Source organism: Anser brachyrhynchus (assembly GCF_964034855.1).
Source record: "Anser brachyrhynchus genome assembly, chromosome: 4".
Taxonomy (NCBI): Eukaryota; Metazoa; Chordata; class Aves; order Anseriformes; family Anatidae; genus Anser; species Anser brachyrhynchus.
In genome coordinates, this window is record NC_137698.1 from 48,541,172 (window position 1) to 48,562,830 (window position 21,659).

At 42.4% G+C, this 21,659-nt stretch overlaps 1 long non-coding RNA gene across 2 annotated transcripts in view; it reads right to left on the reverse strand.

Moving 5' to 3' along the window:
- LOC308194928 overlaps positions 1-21,659 on the reverse strand; it is a 350,222-nt gene that overhangs the window by 282,169 nt on the left and 46,394 nt on the right. The window contains exons 11-12 of one of the 2 annotated variants that reach the window (XR_013951068.1): positions 16,871-17,002; positions 1-7,169 (exon numbers count right to left, since the gene is read on the reverse strand). The exon at positions 1-7,169 is cut by the window's left edge and continues 24,241 nt beyond it. This is a non-coding gene — a long non-coding RNA (uncharacterized lncRNA). Of the gene's footprint in view, positions 7,170-10,631; positions 10,735-16,870; positions 17,003-21,659 lie in introns of those variants that run through there. The other variant, XR_013951069.1, reaches the window with a different exon arrangement.

Sequence of the window (21,659 nt, forward strand, 5' to 3'; positions counted from 1 at the left end):
TTCACTCCATCTCAGTTCAGATTCCCTTTTCACGCTACTCACTCCCATTTTCACCTAGATGTTTGCAACAATCTCTCTGGTCATAGCATACAACAGCACTTGGCTGCTACAGCAGGCTAGGCTCCTCAGGCTCAGAGCACCAGCCTTAGGAACAAAATCGTCTTCATCTTTAGCCATCATGTTTACTCCGGCACAAAAGCCTGCTCTGCTCTCTCTTCATTCTGCCTAGATCAGGCCAAGCAGACCAACCCTAACCAAAAGCAAGAGCTCCATCAAGCCTCCATTAGCCCAGCACAGGCTTGTGTATGACTAAAAACCTTCTCTAATGAGAGCTTTCCTTCCAGCTCTTTGATTAAGCATAGTGGCCAGAACAGCAAAAGTGACAGAAATGTTCAGTGTGGGTCTTAAATTTAGCCTGTGTAGCCAGGCAAAATAACTGTGGCTGACCAAATATGTGAACATGCATTACATTACGTGAATAAGAGATAACTCCAAAGAGGCTGGTATAACTCTGCACTGTGGTGTTGCTGATTTTTTACAGCAGTTACCCCTGAAAAAGCTGTACATACAGTCTGCTGAGCATTGTGGCCTCAGCTCCTGGCTTCAAGGTCCCTATGTCATAGATGCTTTATAGGAAGAAAAATGATAACACGACAGAACTGCATGGGTTTCTGCTGTTAGCAAGGGCAAGAAAAGGCAGGGAAATACTAAATCTAGAGTCGCAAAAACATAGTGATAGTAAAAACACCAAACAAAACGCTTGGTGAATGCCAAGATCAAAACCATATAACTAACATTAAGGATATTAGGGAGAAAATATAAAGGGTAGCGGAGGAAGGGATCGCACCAAGGGGTTTCCAAAATAAGCAGGTAGAGGATTTCTTACATATGAAAAGACATCTCAACAGTGCTCTTCTGGAAAAGAGGTAGTTGATGCCTAGATTCCCTATTGCTGTTAGAATCCCGTTGCCGCATCCTAGTGCCATGACAGATACAGCATTTCACACTCCCTTTGAGCAAAGGCAGTCAGTGGTAATACACACAATACCTAGCTGCCTCTTTTTAATCAAACCAAGGGCTTCAATTCATAGTAGTAGCATCTCAGAAAGCCAGAGGAATAATCCTTCCAGTTGGTGTACCTGGAAAATAAACGCACTGAACGGACATTCTCCCCCTTCCCATCCCCACACATGGGCACACACAACCTTTTGGAAACAAGCCGTACATTTTCTAGTTTCCTTTACAAGACTTGAAACCTAAGATGGATTGCTTTTCAGTAGCATTAACATACCCTAAAGGAACAGAATTCTTTGCAGCAGTTCACAGGTTCAATTCCTCCAAAGAATTTTAACAGCTATTACACAGATAGCAGCTGTGTAAGAACTTGGCCAAAACCAGCATCATGTTTCAAACAAAATGGTATCTTGAACAAAAGAAGGCTTGGCTCTTAAGTCTCTTACCGACTTGCATGCAGGCAGACCAGCCACGTTCAGTTACCTGCATTTTGCATAATACACAGCTCCCATCCTGCCCGCGCTCCAGCACAAACAGGTCCTCCTCTGGACTGCAGCGGGAAATGGTGCACACGACAGCAATGGCAACTGTCACTTGGAAGTGCGATACAAGGTGATCTTTAGTTGGGCCTGTGACCCCACCACAGTATTCTAGCAGCATGGTATTTTGTCATTTTTGTGTTTTGTGATGGATTTGTGGGGGCAGAGCAGGGAGGCTCTTATTTATCCACAAAGCATAATCCAGAGTTGTCCACAATGTAATACGACCAAGAAGCATGCAAGCCCTGGGAGAACTTCATACCGTACAGTTGCTTACGCTGTTGACTGCTACTTGCAGAGCTTCTTTCACCAGCTGGATGCTCTGCCTGCAGTATTGGTTTCCTCTTTGCAAAGACACAATGGTTTCACACTCCCTACTGTCATCGACTGCCAGCAAGAAGCCTCAATACTGTTAAGTAGCTAACACAATGGGCTCACGATCTCCATAATGCCCTCGGCAGGACAGTACAAAAACACCCACTAGTTCTTTAATACTTCAGTTAACAACAACATGGTGATCACATGAACAAGACCAAGTTTTCTCTGGTATACATGCAGGCTGGACAGCCACTGACCTGATGTTTAACTCAACTGATGCAAAGCATTTGTATTCACCCTGTTCCAAACGCTTCTCCTCAGCTGACAGTTGCGGATTCCCAAGAGACTATGTAGAGAGCCAAGGGAATGCTAAAATATGATCAGTGCTGATCTTATTCTGGAAGGGAAAAAAGCTGTTAAAAACTCACTTCGAACATGCTTCCAGAATCCACTGAAATCAATGCAAAGCATAGATCCACCCGTAACAGTCTGCAGAAATGCATTGCTACACTTCCCTTTGGAAGCTCTGACTGCATGCAATGGCCAGTTCTAGAGTAAAAGTGGCTAAGACAAGTTGAAAGAAGAGCATAATGTCCACTGCAAACTGCCTCTTTTTTTTCTTTCAACCATCTATAGACAGAGGGTTAATGTGTACACTCTGCACCTTTAAAAATGGACTTGAGTATAAGATTTTGCTGCCTTTGCGCTGTCAGCTAGGATGACTTTTTAAGTCATCCACTGCTGTATGTTACACATAATTGAAAAAATGATTTTGGAGACGTATTACAATGCTCCAGTGACATTTCTTTCACTTGACCAGCAATATCTGTAACAGCATCCATCCTCCTCAAGATTTAGTGCTGTAGATGCTGTACTTTACACATCTGGAACAAATTTCCACAATGGTAGGCAATTTGACTTGCCTTCTTTTTCTCCAACAAACATACTTCACAGAAGCAAGACTTCTGTCTGTGCTCAGCTCTTTAGTCTTTTCCACAGCTAGTTCATGTGTATAGAAAAGATACATCAGCTATTTCTTCCTCTGAAAGAAATCACCTCGTGTTTTCCTGAAATTATCATGCAGATTACTTAGAGTGACTAATATGATTTTCCTTATTTAGAAGTCAACAGATGTTTAATATTGCTTGTTCTTTTTAGCCTGATTTGTGTCATGCTTGAGGTATCAAAGCTGAGAGGCTAGCCACAAAAACAGCTGATGCTGCTGAACCTAGCCCAGAACTGCTGCACTTCTATTGCTGGACACTGAATAGTCAGACCAGAGGAAGTTATGACATGAACAACTAGGCATATTCTACATCTCAGCTAGGAGCTCTAGGAGCTCTCATGGGAACCACGGTAACACAGCAGGTCTGAAATCCAAAGCTTCATTTCACTCGTATCAAATGTTAGCTAGGAAAAGCTACACAAGGGCAACTAACTGAAAAGCAGCCCGACAAGACACCGCAAAATAACTGCAAAAGCCCTGCAGTTTGTTCAAGGGATGGCTGCAATCACTGTGAAGCACACCCCTCACATTTCTAAACTAAGGCTAGATAACAGACTTGGGGCAAACAGGAACCCTGGGCTACAGCGCTGGGCTAGTCAAGTAAGACAAGCGACCTGCATTATTACACAGCAAAGTCAAATGTCACTTTCCCTGGCCTAAAGCGCTGTGACCATCTGAAGGTACAAAATAAAGTTAATAGCCAAGGGACACCAGAGCTGGTTAACACAAGTCAGAGTTCTTAAAGGATTCCCTGACGTATAGCTAGCCACCAGACTAGTTTGGAGCAATGAAAAAATCCTTGTGTATCCATACGGCCCAGAGTAGCATCTAGCATATGGAGATAAAGCAGAACAAGCGTTCAGGGAGCTCAATCTTTTCTAATGCATTAAATGGATAACACCACACCTCCCCAAAGAGAGAACTGTTTCACTGTCTTTCATTTTTAACCTATCCCTCTGCTCAGATACAGCAGTTATAGAGAGAGAACTCAGAAAAGGCACCTCACTATACCACCACAACCCATCCCGGCTTGAAGCACATAAGAACAGTTAGTCACCTGCTCAAGATTAGGCCAGTGGAGTACTTTATCTCACCACAACTGTGTTTTTCTATCTCCTGTCATGTTTTCCAGGGTAGCTTACATACAAGATGAGTCACACAAGGATGGGACCCACATGCATTACAACCTTGTAGACTGAATTCCTGGCATACTGCAGGCTAAAGGCTCCTCTGCCTTGCTATCTGTTAAAGCCTAACAAAAATTATTTACAGTCTCTCTGGGCTATTTGGTTTAAGTCTCTCCAGCTCAAGTATGACACTTTCTGGGACACTATTAGGTTTCTTACAGCTCTCTGACTAGCAATCACATCTGTACCTGACTGTCAGGGGACGCTCTTGGCTGAGCTGGCCACCTTGGTCTATTGCTGAGAGCTCTGAAATTTCTCAATTGAAACATTTGAAAGTTAATGAACCCTTCTAATACAAAGCTCCCACAGCTCAAGAGTTCTTTTATGAGCCTGACAAATGGCAGATGTGATAGGAAAACCTCACTGCAGACAGGCCCCTCCTTTCAAAAGATTTCCAGGCAGAAGCCACTGCAAATGGCTGACAAACAAGAGGAGAAGGTGGCAAGTACCTGCAGAAGGCCTAGCCAGCTCTGTTGTATTACACTGTACTCAAGGCCACTGCAAGTGACTGTGGTTTTGCTATACTAGCTCATGAGTTAAGTAAAATAATTAAGAAAAAGACATCTCAATGGAGAACTATCACATTACTAGAAAATAGGTCAGACCAAGGAGCTTTGCTGATGATTGCACACATGCTCAAATTTACCAGAAAACCATGAGCATACCAAGTGAGTGTATGTGAGATTCTCCCCTTCCACTGTAACAGAAAACCCAGTTGTCTCCACAGTGGGGACTTTCTTCCTCTCCTCACCGAGGAGGAATGCTGTGTTTTGAACAGGGCTGGCAATAAATCACCAATACATTCCCTGGATGAATACACACCCGTTAAAAATGGTAAGCCACTCTTTACCCTCTGAAATCAGTGATTAGGGCACAGCCTTTGTCCACATATAAAACAAATACAATGAAAAACTCAAAGTCAGCTACAAAGGCATGACACAGAAAAAAGTGAAGCTCTTCAATGAAAAAACTTAAGTAAATTTTTATGTGAAGTTCATCTCATGTTCCAGGGGCATATTTATGTCTTGAAATTGTAGCTTCAAAGACTGGATTTAAAATAGAACTACAAAGAGAATACAGTGGCCAGGCTCTATCCCCAATATATGGCAACTCTGATAACTGTTTGCCCCGCCATTGTGTAGACACTGGAACGCATCAGTATTCCGGCATAATACTTCAGATACAGAGAAATGCTGAACGTTTTTACAGACTTTTAACAAGCTCTTCAGCAGAAGACAGCACCATGGAAATGCAGTGCCTCATTCCTAAAAGTACAACCTGCTTCTGCATTCTGCTCCTTTGAGCGAGCCACTGCTCTCCTCGGTTCTGCACTCCTTATCTACACGACACCGCTATGCCCAAGGCTAGCGCCACGCCCAGAGCTCTGTAATGGGATCAGGTTGGTTCTCCGTGCCACACACACACAAAGCGCAGGGCAGAGTGGCTCCAGCATGGGAAGGGACTGGCCCTTTGTCTTTTTGTTCGTGGGTTTTCTTTTTTATTTTTTCCCTTCTCAACTGCTAAGCCTGCAACTGGGGTTGAGAATGGGGAGAGGGGGGAGGGGAAGAGAATCTGGTGAACAGCTGGGGCCCATCACTTTTCATCGCAGGTCTTGGAGAGATGTGGTTGACAGAGTGATGCACAGAGGCTGTCCCAGTTAATGACTTCACCATTCTCCATCATTATCCCCATCATTAGGAAATTAGGAGGACAGAAGGTATTTACTGTAAACCTGCCACCTCCCAAGGAGAGATAAATAGAAACTGATAAATGGGATCTTCTGGTGCTGTTCGTCTATTAACCTTCTGCTTCCCAGTTTAGGCATATGCATGCTATCCTGCCATTAATATCCAGTAATTGGCACAGCAGCGGGCAACGCGATCCTACCTTTAGCCCATGAACATCTCCTGTGTCGCGTGCAAGTGTACAGTTACATTTACAGCAAAGCTTTGCTAACCAGCCCAGTGAAGAAATTGTTAGCAGCTGCTTACACTTCAGCTCTGAGGTCACAACTACCAGTCAGCCACACCTGGCAGGTCTTAAGATGAGGCACCTGTTTGGTCAGAGGAGGCTTAGGAGCAGGGCAAAAGGGGAGAGAGGACTGTGTGCATGACCTCTCTCCACACAAACAATAAAACAGCCAGTACCTGCACCAAGAGCTGAGCTGCTATTCATTCTGCCAGCCTACCTCTGCACACAGCTCACGAACACGTCCGCAAAAGGGAGTTGCTTTGCTGCTATCGCTGAATGCCATGCAATGAAAGTTCTTCCTCGCTGACTTGAAGCACTGTAGTCTGGAAACTGTTAAAATAAAGCATGTTTCAGGTGACTCAATTTAAGAGCTTTCCTACTCAGAAAGTATCCAACCCTTTGACCTGTTTGACCAACGCTTCTGCAGAGCTCCCTCAATGCACGTCAGGAGAGATCTGTGTATACTGACTCACTTCAGTCCTTTGCGAGAGGTGAAATCCTGGGGGACTACGCCCTCAGCATCAAGCCCTGTGAGGTTGAAGTAAGTCGGTTGTGACATCAGCCATGACTCTACCTGAACCAGCATTCCACAAAAGGAAGCCCACTCTCAGATCTAACAGGAATTCTCTCAGTTTCTTCCACACATAACACCACTCCTCTACTTATCAAATGTTCACCTCACTGCTACTTCTCCTCTGTGCTGTATTTCACATTCTTAATTGCTTTTACTTATGCTACCTGTAGGCATTTTTCCTTTCAGCCAACACCATAGTCACTTGCAACTCACATGACACATGGGCAACTAGAACTCAAGAGACAACACTCAAGATCACAGCTGCACTTCTGATCCACTTAAATCACGTTGCCATCAACTGACTTAAGTCTTAAAAGGCTCCCACATTATTACAGCAATTTTTGAAGAACATCTACGCTTTTTCTCAAGCTCAGAAGGTACAAGGCCAGTTCTTGCATTCATTACCCTAGCAAGCAGGCTCTAGTGTGGATCGACGGCTCCATCATCTCCAAATGCAAGCAATTCTCTCTTCTAAGCTCTGGCAACGTCTTCAGCTGCAAACTCTCATCCAGGTAACACTTAACACTTCTCAGAGCATTACAGTGAGCAAGCCTTCTTAACTGCAGTAGGAAAAATAGGACATTTTAAAACACTGACGTTTTAGAGCCTGAAATAAATTCGGCACCTTGCTACTTTAAGTAACTCAGATACAGCTACGTAGGGACATGAAAGCAGGAAGCAAAATCAGATGGTCTCCTGAATAAACTGCCATGCAACTCAAGGGGCACAGGTCTGACAGAAATAGCAGCTGCATTACAACAGACATTGACCTCAATATAAAAAAAATAGGCAAAAAAAATTAAGATGACCGTCCCAGCTCAAAGAGTTAGGCATATTTCAGTTACCTGTACGGTATCATTAAAACAACTCCAAAACCAAACAACTACCTTCTTACCTGCATATGACCTGTGCAAAAAAAAAAGAAAAAAAATACAAGTTATTTCTTTTCCTACGCTTAAATGAATTGAGAAATTATTTTACCAACTCAAGCATTTTCTGGCCATACAAAAAAGTAACAGAGTCAAGAACTCCACTACTTCCTCCTGATGCAGGCTTGGAGGCTTGGGGACAGAAGAAAGTCTTGGCTATATAAACAACCTTCGAATTTCGTGAAAGTAAAAGGCCAGGTGAAACACAGAGAAACCATTTCCCTTATGGAAGAATACCATCCAGAACAGCCTGCACACAAAAGCCCACATGAAATACTGGCATTGCAGGGAAGTTTTCTTTATTCAGAGTTCACACCTCCCAGCTTTATGACATAAGAGACCATATTTTGTTAATTGTGGTGTCAGAAAGCATTTGGGTTTTTTCAATACACATGCCTTCAATGCAGACAGGCATGATAGTTCTGTCTTGTTCCACAGTTTTTTCCCTTCCACGCCCGCCAGAGTTTTAACTCCAGTGGAAGAACCCACACTACTGCTACACTTTTTTAAGACTTTTTTTTAAGACACATCCATCAGATTTAAAACAGTAGTGCTAGAAAAGGAAAATGACTCCAAACTGAACCCATTTCACGTGGAGGACCATTCAGCACAGTTATCTCCTCCTCGCATCTATATCCGCCCTTCCAAAGCCAGCCTAATTACTGGGATAAATCACAAGCCTGAAGAACTGCCTGCTCAGCTCCAGGGTGGTTCAGCCCTCAGCGTCCGAGCTAATAACACTTTTTTGGTGCAGTCCCACTATCTTTACCACAGCCTACAGATGCACAACCCTTCAGAGACACGCAGTGCTGCTGGCTGCTCTTCAGGTAGGAGCTGCGTCTGCTCCTTCTCTATGCACCATCGTGTGCACATTAATTCAGTGAAGGAGCCTAATAAAAACGTGACTGTGAAAGCGAGTTCTAACGGTAACACAAGTATTAATTTCCATCTGTCTAAGCAACTGCCAGTGTCCATCAATTACAGCAATAGCCAACTAACAGTTGCAGCTGCAAAATAATAAAAAAAAAAAGCAGAATTAACATTTCAAGTTACTGTCATTCACCTGAATTTTTTACAGTTGTAATTAGCAAGCTGCAGAAGCTGTCAACAATCAACATCAGCCAATCTGTCTGCACCAGGAACTGGACTGCCTGCCAGAAATTGTCTTCGACAGTTTTTTTTTTTTCTCCCCTTACTTCTCCCCATTAAATTTTTTTGCTTCAAATCTCCCTAACACTCATCTTCTTTACCACCAATCACTAGAATTGAATGTGTCAAAACAAAGAGAGACTGAATGACTGACACTTTACAGAGTCATAATTATTTCCTTTCGTCAAACCTCAGTACATAAATGTGTTGCTGTCTTCTCCTTCTCCCTGACTCCATTTCCCTGGCAGTACAAGAACAATAATGCTACCCCTTCAAAAATTTGAACTTGATCTCACTCCAAAGTATTTCTCAGTTGCAGATACAGAGGTTGAAATTACAAGAAACATTCTTGAAGGCCTACTCTAACAAGCATGGGCAACTGTTTCTCACAATTTAGATTAGAGCTCATTATACTCTTAAAGTATCTACCTGGTCTGTTTACTTTAGGCATCAGATCCCAAGACAGCACCTCTCCGTGCTTTTTTTTCCTGGTGCATTATACCAGAGAAACAGGCAACAACAAAAAAAATTCTCCTTTCAGTAGCAGCCAGGAATCAATGCTTTTTAAAAAGAAGAAAATATCCAAACCTTAGTCTCACATAAAGAAACATCCTAGGATTAAATAAGAACGTTAAAGTAAAACTACTCGACTGCCATTAAAATGAAATTTTTGAACATAACAAATCGAGATTTTTTTTCTAAATGTATTAATCCTCCTTACAACAAGGTTGCAGCACACACAAGGCATACTAGACCCATCAATTAACAGTTGACTTTTAACTCTTGCATTTGTAGTAGCAAACATCCAACTACATCAGCACAAACTATGTAGTGCAACTAGGCATGGGTAGTTGTAAATGCCTTGGGATAGCTTACTCTCGCAGAAGCATCACCTCATATAATTAGGTATTAATTGAAGCCGTTTTACATGGATGAGCTCTCCTTACCTACTGGAGCAGCACTGAGGTCATCTCAAACATCGAGACCAGAGATCCCTGAACACGGCATAGCAGCGGCTAACATTTGAAACAAAAAGCTGCTTGAAAGGAAGCTACATCAGTTAATTCCATGTGCAGACGCCACTCTGACCTCTGTGTAACAGATTGACTAAACTGTCAGTTGGGCAACCAGGAAAAAAAGGGATATGGCCACACCAGAAAAATAAGAACAGCCTCAACAGCTTTTACAACCACCAACACCAAAAGCCATAAACAAGTGCCAATTTCTTTTCTTTACAGACCACTGCAGTACAGATTTTATGTACAGCTTTTTGCATCAAGATTTACACACCTGCTAGAGTTAATTTTGGATTTAGGAATTACTATTGCCCACACCAGAGATATAACAGAAAACTGACACTGGAACAGCATATAGGATAGGGATGAAATTCCTTCCCTCAGACCCTTACACAGATACTGTTCAAACACTGAAAAATAATAAGGAAAAAAAATGGTTATGAAAATTAAGTATCTGAAAAGCAACTTTAGAGGGTGAAGTTCCTTCACACAAATCTTCCTCACTTACCCCACAGCACAACACATAAGCAGCAATAAAATGAAATGCTACCACAGCAGAAAATCGAGACTCTTCAGGCCTCTTTGCATCAGTAAAGCCACTACACAACATTGGGCAGAGATAACCTATTTCACACTGAACACAAAGCATAAAATAAATCTCTTCTTTACTAACTATACCCTATGATATAGAAAAGCTACTGATCTCTAGTAGTGGGATACAGGCTATCTACCCCATTTCAATTGCCTTTGCTTCTGTACGGTAGGTCACCAGTTCCCAAGAGTGCTAACCCCTATTTTCCCTAACAGAAGCCCACAAGGCCCCCCTCCTCAGACTGAGAGGAAAAATACAGGATTATTAGCTAGGAATAAGGAGCTAGTGCCAGGACTTCACCCTGGGAGCCCACAACCCTTTTCCCGGCAGCAGCACCTTCCTCACTGCAGCGGCTCCCCTCAGGAACTCCAGGAACAGATTTCAGAACCTTCCACGTGACTGCACGAAAAGCATGGGGGCCCGACAAGCGCCTTGCCTCCTCACTGCTGTCCCCTACACCACCTCCAGCCCCAAGCCCTGCCTGCCGTCCACCTGAGGGGAGGCGACGACGGGGACAGGTGGAGGGAGGCTGCAGTAACGCGAAAATGGCGCTGCGCCACCTGCCGAGCCCGCGCCTCGGCCCTGAGGCACCACCCAAAATGGCGGCCGCAAGGGCGGCGCGCGGCAGGAGGTGCCGGGCTCGGCTTCCGTGTTTGCCTCAGCATCAGAGGCCTCAGGCGGTCTGCCTCGCCCAGAAAACGTGGGGAGTCAGCTTTTTTTCTCTAGGACGGCTGAAACAATATATGCACAACGTATTTCCTCGTCCTTTAAGGAAAAATAAAATAAAATAAAATAAAATAAAATAAAATAAAATAAAATAAAATAAAATAAAATAAAATAAAATAAAATAAAATAAAATAAAATAATAAAATAAAATAAAATAAAACTAATTAAATGATACATAGAACGCACTCTTGCCCCACTTGTGTATTTGTGTTTAGCAGCTGGCTGTCCCCACTGAAAAAGGCTGTGGATGTCCCGGTCGTAGGACTGTCTTAGCCAGGAGCCCCAGCCAAAAATGATTCAGGCAGGAAGGGAAAAAATGTAACAAGACAAAAGTGCAGTAGCTGTTTGCATAGCAAAAGTCCCTTCAAAAAGGTTTATAAGAATAAATCAGGCTGACAGCAGCGTGCCCAGCTTCAGCAAATACGGATATTTTTTCAAACCAGCAAAGAGCAGGCCTTTCTACCAGCCTTGCTGGGTGCCGTGGGGTTAAAATGTGACCGCAGCACCAATTTCCCAGCCTGGAGCGGCTGGAGCTGTTTTGGGGGCCCTGGCACGCTGGAGCAGCGTGCTATCAAGAGTTTGTGTAGATCCAAAACTTTTCAGATGAGCAGATGAAAGAGGTCAAAATGTGACTCGGCTGGCCAGGCTCTCCCATGCAAGCCAAGCTGTCTGATTGACTGCAGGGCGACTGAGCCATCTTGTCTTTCTGGCAGGCAGGAGGCATTTCCAGGTTTGATGGAAAACACAGAGACAGAAGAGTGTGTGTGTAGGAAGGGGATAGCGGATGGCTGATACGAGGAATCAAGGGGAAGAGATGCATAATAAAACACTGAATCCTCTGCTGAGTTTTTTATAAGGAGAAACATCTTAATTCCTTTAAAGATTTCTAGTTCTGACCCCCTTCTCTAAAATGGACCAAAATGGTATGCACTTTTAGTTTTAATCTTGCTAATTGGGTATGCAAATAACATTTCTATCTGATTTATATATTCTGAACTGTTCAAGGATACGGTAATGATTGAGGTTAAAAAAACTCTTGTAGAAACATTCTTCAACATTTACCACCGCACAAAGAATTTCATTCAAAATATTCAACAGTAACCTTTAAACACTTCATAAAAAATAAACTACTATCTGATAGGTTTTTTGTTTGTTTTCTAAATTCCCATATGTTTTTGGTTCTTCATAGTAAATTCTAAATAAGAAGTTTGGAGATGTTAAATTTCAGTAGGAAATGGTTAGTTTTTTCCCCTTGAAAATTACCTAGTATTTTTCTAGAGTGACAGAAGTAGGATCATTAATTCCATCTATTAAAACAGGAGGATTAGGATCAAGACTTGAGCGCTAAGACAATATGATGTAGTTTCATCTGTGCAGTAAAGACATTCAAATTACCACAGCCTATTCCTTGCCAAATATGAGGGAAAAAAATCAGGATGTCAATTTTACGTAGAGCAGTATTTAGCTTGAATGACAACTTTGTTATGTAACAGTACTATTAAATAGATACTCAGAGCAATTTTTGGAAAATCATTAAAACCTTTAAGTCCTGTGGTTCTCTTAACTTAAGCTGAATCGTGTGTTTTATGTGGTCCCAAAGAGACTGCTCAGGTGAAGAGGTCTCTATGGAGCTAAGCACTTGTTCTATGTAATTAAATACAAGATTCTTTACAGAAGGTATTTCAAAAGCACTACGAAACTTGTAAATGTAACCCGCCTGAAAGTCAGTGGGATGTGCTCTATAAAGGTCTCTGCCTTTCTTCAGACCCATGAAAAATAATACTAACTATAGTAATGAAACACGTTCCACAGATCCCAAAGATGTAAGGCGTGTAGACATCTCAGTGGAATGCAGAGCTCAGTTTGAAAACCACTACCCTAGGAGCTTCTGACTGTGCCCTACAGCAAAACAGGGCTGTTTAAATAGGCACTTACAAGATGTACAATTGTATTAACATAAAAAGGCATGGAGGAGACCACTCAGCTCACTTTCTCTTTGCTAATTAACAGTCTGGCTATAAGCCTTATTTAAATTTTTATTGAAGTACAGTGGAATGAGATGGGTAAAGCCTGGAGTAGCACTGAACTGAGCAGCAGAACTGCTGTTGCCTTTGCTGAGAGCACTATTTGGTCCTAAGCATACCCAAAACGTCTTTTCACTGGCATGATGCTAATTTGATGTGCCCTGACTGACAGGATTCTTAGCTGAGCTTTCTAAATCCTCAGCAACTCCTCCCCTTTGGTCAACAAAAGACCAGAATAACTTGCAGCTCACACACTGACACACAGCTCAGGTAAGAGACATCTTCCTTGTTGAACTTGCATGGTTGCTTTAGGCTTCTCTGACAGCATGTTTCCTCAGAAGACAAAAAGCTAGAAACAAAGATTTCTAGCAGGATACAACCAACCATGTTCACCCCACAGGCTTTTCCATGCAAGTATCTCTTCCATTAAAAGAGCCTGACACAGAAATACATGGCTGGTACCAAGGCATCCCAGCTCAGCATGAATTATGCCACGCTGAACATTGTGATGTTCAGGAGCCTGTTCTACTGGTGGTGTTTACTGTCAGATCTGTTAGAAAAAGACTGCTGTTTGTCGTCAGTACAACAGTTGCAATGACATCCAGGAAAGTCTGAATCTGCAGAACAGTGTTCAACTTAAGTAGGAAACAGAAGAAATACAGAAATACAGAAATGGGCTGTTGTGATCTGAGTCCTTCTGTTTGGCAGCTACACACAAGGAAGATCCTGACTGCTAAGGAGCAGTTCCTAACTCTGTCCATTGGTGCAAGAATTACTTGGAGAAAAAGATTATTCAAAACAGATTTTGGGGGTCCTTCTACCATGGTTAATTACAGCTTTTTCTTTCTATTTAGACTGTTGGTTTTTATTTTATTTAACAAAATCATATTTTATCCAGCCCCCCAATCCTGTTCTCTGCCTGACTGCAAAAATTAGAGTACATTCTGCAGCAGTCTGCAAGTAGCAGCAAGCTGGCTCCCTGGTACCATTTTGTCACAACCACACATCACCATTCAGCAGGCTCAGCTCCTTGCTTGCTCAGCCCAGTTTCTCCTGTAATTGGCTCCGGTGCCTTCAGAAGAGCTCAGTGTTTATTTGAGAGAGCGGCAAGGACCATTCTCAGCATTAAGTTCTTTTTTCTCCCCAGCTTGAACTTTACAGGGAACTATCATTTATTTGCAGTTCCCATAGACAGTCTTTGCACTTTGCTTCCAAGGATAAGGGCAAATAAGAGCAAATGCAGACAAAATATGTCCTGAGTCACTCAAGGCTGACTGGAGTTCCTGGAGAAGACTATCCACGACAGGACAGTAATCTGATTGCTAGAGGGTACAAGAGACCGCAAAGCTACAGAGAAGGATGGCAGAATCCATAGCTTTTGGCCAAATCACAACTGTTTAACTTGACTAAAAACTATGAAAAGGCAGTTCTAAAGCAAAACACCTAAGTCATGAGAATCAGTGGCATTGTTACTTCCAGCAATCTCATGAGCATCCAAGCGACATCTTGAGGCACTTATATTTCTGTTAAAATCTGGCCACAAGCAGAAAGGGACTGCAAATCAGACCTAATCTCTCTGCACACAGGCCTCCAAGATGAGCTTGAACAGACAACTTAATTGAACCTCTGTGAAAAAACAGATGGTACCTGTTGTAAAGACACATCTGAGAAGGTCCAGACAATACAATGAAAGACAAAGAACTATCCGGTTCTGAACATAAGAATAGCAGGTGGAGAGCAAACAGAGCTATAACTTTCCTTAAAAGTATTTGCCAGAACCATTTTAAGAATTCTTAGATTTTTCCATCTCCAAGTGAAATATCAGATGTTTGTCATCTTCTTCAGAGGAATTAAATTCTTGCCAGGCAAATAGGACACAACAGCTATCTATAAAAGAACAATCCTTGGAAAGAGGATCTGATTCACACTCACTTTCTCTGCATAGCAGCTGGGTTTTAATTGGTTTATTGGGAAGCAAGCATATAAACCAGAGAGAGATCAGATTTCTGATGAAGCATTCAAAATTAATGTAAATAAGACAATAATAAATATTTCATACAAAAGATGAATCTGTGCCAAGCCATTTAAAGGAAAAACAAAACAAAACATATGGAAACTGAGCAAACAAGAAAACGTTGCTATATACTACTCTCCTGTCTCAAACACAGTTTCAAGTGATGTTGCTCGTTATAGTTCCTGACCTTCTAACAGATGTCTTGTCCCTTGCTTTTACTGTTGAATATTATTTCTATTGGGAATAAGAGATGATGAAATTCAAGTAATGGAAAAAATTATTTATGACCCAGCAGGGTATTGCCTGAAAGTTTCCTGCCTGGATAGTGTGCTTTGTGTCTAGCTTTTGCATCTGGGCTTTGGCAGATTGAGACATATTCGTGTCGCTAAGAGCCTCCCAGATATCAAGACAGAAGAAGGTTCTTGGACATAATGCAATTGGCCATCTAGTGGGAAAGAGGGAAAATTACTAGATGAATTGAGACTTTTTCCCCCCCCTTTTATATTCTCCATCAAAGTCCAGTTAAGTGAAACCACAGGCAACATTTTCTTACGTCCAATGAAGACTGAAACAATTGTTTTAATCTTTTCTATTTTGACCATAAGCCAAATAAAGTCTCAGGTGTTCAGGATACCCAGAAACTACACAAAAAGGAGTTTTAAAAAATTAAGTTTTATCTAAAATAACTTGTGATGCTGGAATATCTGGAGAGGCTCAAGGCTGCTGAGCACAGCAGGAACATTGTAAACTCCTACCACAGAAAACTACTGTCTGAATAAAGGGCAAGTAATGCTAGAACAGGGATAATTTGCCCGAAGCTGTATTTTCTGCCCCGGCCAATTGTCTCTTCCAAGAGGACAACATACAGCTCCCACCTTCCCTCTGCATGTTTTCAGCCTGTCCTACAACTTACTGTCCAGAAGTTAGAAGATGAACCCCAACTTCAATAGCTTCCTCGTAATGTTACAAAGGAAGACTAAATGTACTAATTGAAAACCATTTTTCCACTGCTATGACTTCTTCAACATCACACAAGGAGCCAGAGGAAAGGGCCAAGTTCAACTATTACCAAATCATCTTGGAACATCTTACAATCCAGAGGGACTAGAAAGGAAACCAAACAGGCACTGTTATTGCCTGTCATGTTTATCGGTTTTAAATCCCCCCAGCAGAAAAGGTCCATGCGTCATTGAAGCCACGGCTATCTGAGAACAATCACATTACTTGCTTGGCAACATTTGTGATGGCACCTCTGATCTAAACAAATTTCAACACTTCTCTCAGAAACATCAGGGAACAGAACCATAAGCAATGTGGTTTGAAAAATCAACATTATTAGCAAACAGTGGAGCGTTGGGGCTGGTACTACTTAGTACAGAGACCAAGTCTTGTCAATATTTGTTGTTTCCCCTGCAATAACTGCAGTCCTTAACATCACAGTGATGCCAACAGCAGGATGTAACAGAATTTGGGATATTCACCTCCGTTCATTTCCACTGTTTCTGCACCTGCCAGGCCAAGGCAGTACAGGCATTAAGCAGGTGGACAAATGAGGGAGTAGAGAACACTTCAGGAAAAGTGCCTCCATTAAAACACCAGTGAACTGGTGCCCTAATTACCAATTTTTATAACACTTTGCACCAAGTTGGCACCCAAGTACACTATTCCGGCACATTTTTGCTCAAGGAGAATGCTTGACAAGGAAAATGCAGGAACGTGCATTTAGTAACATTAAAAGGAGTTATTAGTAAGATGTAGAGACCATAGCCTGAAAATGGAACATTATGTTCAGCATCTTCTGTTCTACCTACCATTGCAGCGATCACCCTTACAGTGAAGGGAATCCATTCACTTCCCCATTTGAGCTTCCTCATCTGCTATTGAAGCTGCCAAAAAGAAGTGTTCCAAAGATTACAGTAGTTTGGTCAGGATGACAGCAATCTCTTTAAAAAAGAGAAAAAAAAAGAAAAAAAATTCTTCACTTTCCAGTTCTACTGCTTATTAAAAAAAACAAAACAAAACAAAACAAGGAAAGTCACTTAAGTCATTTCAATATCAAGATCCAGCTCAAAGTTACTGATCTCCCCCCCACAAGTTGCACACAACATATTTTTGGGAATCAGGGCCTACAGCTTTAGCAACATCTTACAGAGTTCACTAAACACTCTCCTTGTCTCTCACAATAACCGACAAGTTCCTAAATACTAGACATCCAAAGGAGGTCTATATGAGCGTGGTGTCTGCATTCACCTTTTCACTCGTGTAACTCTAGCAGAAGAAAGTGTCTTAGACAGTGTTAATTTCAGGAGAATTCACTACTAACTTTTTTCCTTATTAAGCGTACTGCATTCCCCCATCAAACAGCAGCTCTTCCCAGGCTAAAGAAAATTGTAGCATTTCTTTGCAGTGGGACAGTCATGCTTTTCCAAAAATGTAAATTAATCACTTCAGGGAAGAAGAGAGAGTGGCCTGGCAAAAAGGGCAGTATTTGGAGTGATTAGCTCTCCTTGCTGTCTCATATTTATTTCCTGGAAAAAAAAATCTGATGTGGCAGGTGGTTTAAAACTTGTTTATTACGAAGAGGTCATCAGCTGAACACTGTTCAGAATAGGTCAGACATCTGATTAAAGGCTGAATAAACTGAAATGTTTCACATGAATCTCTGAGACAGAAGCTTGATGAGGAGACAGAGATTGTCTTAGGAAAACGTTGCCAGCTTCTCAACATCACAGGCAGCTAGTAGAGTGCAGTACCGGTTAAAGGAGGAAGATTAAAGAATTCTGGTTGTAGGCATTAAGAAATATTCAGGATTATTTTTCTGAACTGCAGGACAGGCTCTTTCTGGAATACAGCCCCTCTGTAAAAGGAACATAATAAGAAATCATGCCAGCCTTGAAGAACTGATAGTCAAAACAGACATGAGAAAAAGGAACATCTTGAAAGGATATGAGAAACAAAGGGGGAAGAGGGGGGAGAATCAGCTGCTTATCCCAGGTCTCATACCACCCGGGTGGGAAATGAGAGATGAATTCACATCTTACATGAGCAAGCCTAGTGACTACCCCATAGGCCTTCCTTTCATCTTTTGTGCTTTTAGCAGTACTTGGGGAAAAAAAAATTAGATTTTTTCATTATATGTTGTTGCAGTTGCTATTACACGTTCCTGTCAGATCTGATATTTTGAGCCGTGCAGTTAGACTGCAGTCTAATGTCTCCAGAAGTTAATAGGATGCTTTCATTATTTTTGAACTGTAACCGTAATTCACTCCAAAGGTACGAGACAGGTAGCAATATGCTTCCTTTCCTCCTCCTCCTCTCACTTTCCACTTCCCCCTCCAACCTCATCACAAAACTAGTACTAAGACCAGCCTAAAACCAAGAAATGTATATGTCCTATAGTGCCGGTGTTTCCTCTCGCCATGCTTACGAAATCTGCTCAAGAGCTGTAGAATCTCACTAGGCAGAGTCCCAGTTATGTAACATCTAGGATGGAACAACCAAATCAATTAATTGTAAATTCTACAGTAATTGCTAGATGGAAAAAAATACTTCCAATAAAACAGAAGAACTCAAACATTTTTGATGGGAAAGAAGCTCCACTAAAAAAAAAAAAAATGATTTTTAAGAATGATTTTCTGATCAACAGCTAAATAGAGAAAGAATGGGTAGATTTGTCCAGGGCCAAAGCTGGATCCTCGCTAGATCTCAACCCCTGGAGCTCTGCTGCATTGCACAGAATCTTCAGTTCTTGGGCATTCCAGGTCTTCCCATGGCAGCTTTCCCTCACAACAGCTGGCCTCAGCACTGTATATGGCATTGCAATGCTGGAATAGTTATTGAATCGGCAAAGACCTTACCAGAGCTTTGACCTGTAATTTCTCAGGCCTCTCTTACTCTTTAGAGCATTAAGTCCTCCTAACATGCAGAGTGCCAAATAAATCTCTCCAGTCACTAATTCCAGGCATCCCTTTGCTAAGAGTTCCCTGAAGCATAAGATGCCTCCTGTACTCAGGTAGTACGAAAGCCTCAGCTGTGCCCTAACCCAAATACTCATCTGATTCAAGTCCAGAGCCGAGAACAGGGACATCTGAAGTCCTTCAGCCCTGCAGGGATGACTGGAATAAACCTCCAAACCTGTTGTGCTCTGGTTTGTCCCTATTAAACAGGAGCTGAGTAGCCCTGGTTATGTCAGTTAATTACAACCCTCACATGGGTTACAAGACCCAGCTTCCAGCATGTAGTGCCCGGGAATCTACAGTGAATTTCTGGCAGAGACAGAAAACTCCTCTATCTAGCATGTATTATTAACAACCCAGAAAGTCATCAGAAGCCCAGGTAAGGTAGTGAGGATACTTCTGGGTGTATTGTTTTGCTCACAGACTTCAGAGCAGTGGTTCTGGAGAAAAAATAAATAAATACCACACAGCTCTTCACCTCTTAGGATGCTAAACAGTTGTCTCCCTTGAGGAGAATGCATTTCTGACTTGATACACACCACAGTCCAGCCCATTTTTAAGACAATCCAGACTGAGCAGGTTGTTTTGCAAAATAACGAAACCATCTTGGCTGCAGAAGTGTAAAGAAGATAGTGCTTTAGGATCTTTTTTTTTATTAAAAAAAAAAAAAGTTCTACTACAGAAGAAAAAGTGCAAAACACTCAAAAAAGAGAGAACGATGTAGAAACACTGCATTTCCCCACCCCTATAGGATTTGCCTTCCTGCTCCCCCAACCCCCCATCTAGGACATTTCTCTCTCACACGCTCTCACACTCTCCCTGCCTCTTCATGCTAGTCTCTGGCAAAATGTCAGAGGAAGGGAAAAGTGACAAGCTTATAAGAAAATGAATACCTCATTCTGTTTGAATATTACATTAACCCCCAAGCTCCACTGCTTCATTTGTCAGCTTTTTCAGAGCTCTCCATCTCTCCGGCACCCCTGACCTGGTTGGTCTGATTAGGAATGATCAATGTGCACATTTGCGGTGGAGCTCTTTGCACACTGCTAGACCCTCGGCCTTCAGTCACTCATGCAGATAATAACGGCAGTTCGAGTCACTTGCCCATAACTCCAAGCTTCATTAAACAGGGGGGATGTCACCAAAAGTCCCTTTAACTGTCTTTCTGCTTCTCTGCAAGGGAAAAAATTGACAGTGCTGAGAAATGGGATTGGGGTTATAAATAAAATAATATTTGGATGCTGTACTGGATGCTTGCAGTTGGCCTGTGCCTGTGTGCAGAAGTCTCCTCACCCAGTAAGGGCGGGAGGAGAGGCAGGCTGGGCTGAGCACTATTTGACAGGGAGTTCGCACAGAAACACGCCCGAGGTCAGGAACAGCTTCAAAAGGAATGGTTTCCCCTGAATGGAGCAGGTGTCAGACAGAGACGGCTGTCAGTCATCGCCCGTGCCGCTGGTTGCCACACCTCTGTACCACAGGTTTGTTTTCTGGTTATATTATTGTCGTCTGCTTGCAAGCCATACCACATGTTACGCAGCAGAGGCAGCGCTGCTCAGAAGAAATACCTGCTTTAGAGGGCATGGGGCTTTTGAGAGATTTTATCTGCTGTTTTTACTGGCAGGAGCTGTCACTTACTCAAGCTGCCAGTCTGAGCAGTGGCTGAACAGAAGCTTGCAGGGCACTCAAGAGGGAGGTGAAAGCACAGGAGCAGACTGAGCCCTGCACCCCAGCTGCCTACTGCCGAGAGCACACACATTTAGCTCTCTGTGCCGATCGTACACATTCATACTGCAGGCCACTCACTGCCCTCCATCTGCAGATCTTCCACTGACACGGCTTCAAGCCCTTCAGTCAACTTCCCAATGCCACAGGTAGGAAACACCAAGGCTCCAGTTTGCTGAGCTTCTCCTGAGGGCTGTCGAGCACCCCCAAAGGCAAACCTCTCAATTACAATTCAGTTCTGGGCCCCTTGTCACCAGAAAACATCAGCGCAAGCTCTGAGAAGAATCCAAAAGATGCTGAGGCACCTGGAGGCTTTGACATGATTCAGTGCATTTTAAATGGGGGGAAAAATAAACATGATTTTTTTTTTTTTAAGAGAAGAAATTTGGACAGGCACACAGCACTGGCTGCAGGGCAAAAACTATTTTCTCTCCTGATTTTCATGTCTGAAGCCAAAAGATGCAATCACAGAGAAGTTAAGTGAACCAGTGGAGGCTTCAGGAACAGATATTAAGCTCAGACTTCCTGGATCTCAGTCCAGTGCTATCTCCACAAGAACAGCACTGCTAACCCAGGGATGAAGGAGAATATTGAAAACAGAGGTTGACCCTACCAAAAAGGGAACAGTTTAAGATAGCAAAAGGTGAAGTAGTTCGAAATACATTACATACAATTGATTATTGCATCTCTATTAAGTCATCCAAGCATTTTGTGTTTAGGCACATTTGGATTTCAGTTTTCACTCAAACTGAAATAAATACACGCATTGCTCTGGAACAAAAAATATAGTGTTCACCCAAAGAAAAGGTTCAAACAAATGCAGAGATTTAGGGCCATGGCTTTCCCAAACAAGGCATCTGGTAGAGAGGCCAAAAAGGCATTATAATTTTTATTTATTTTTTAAATCAAAACAAATATTTGG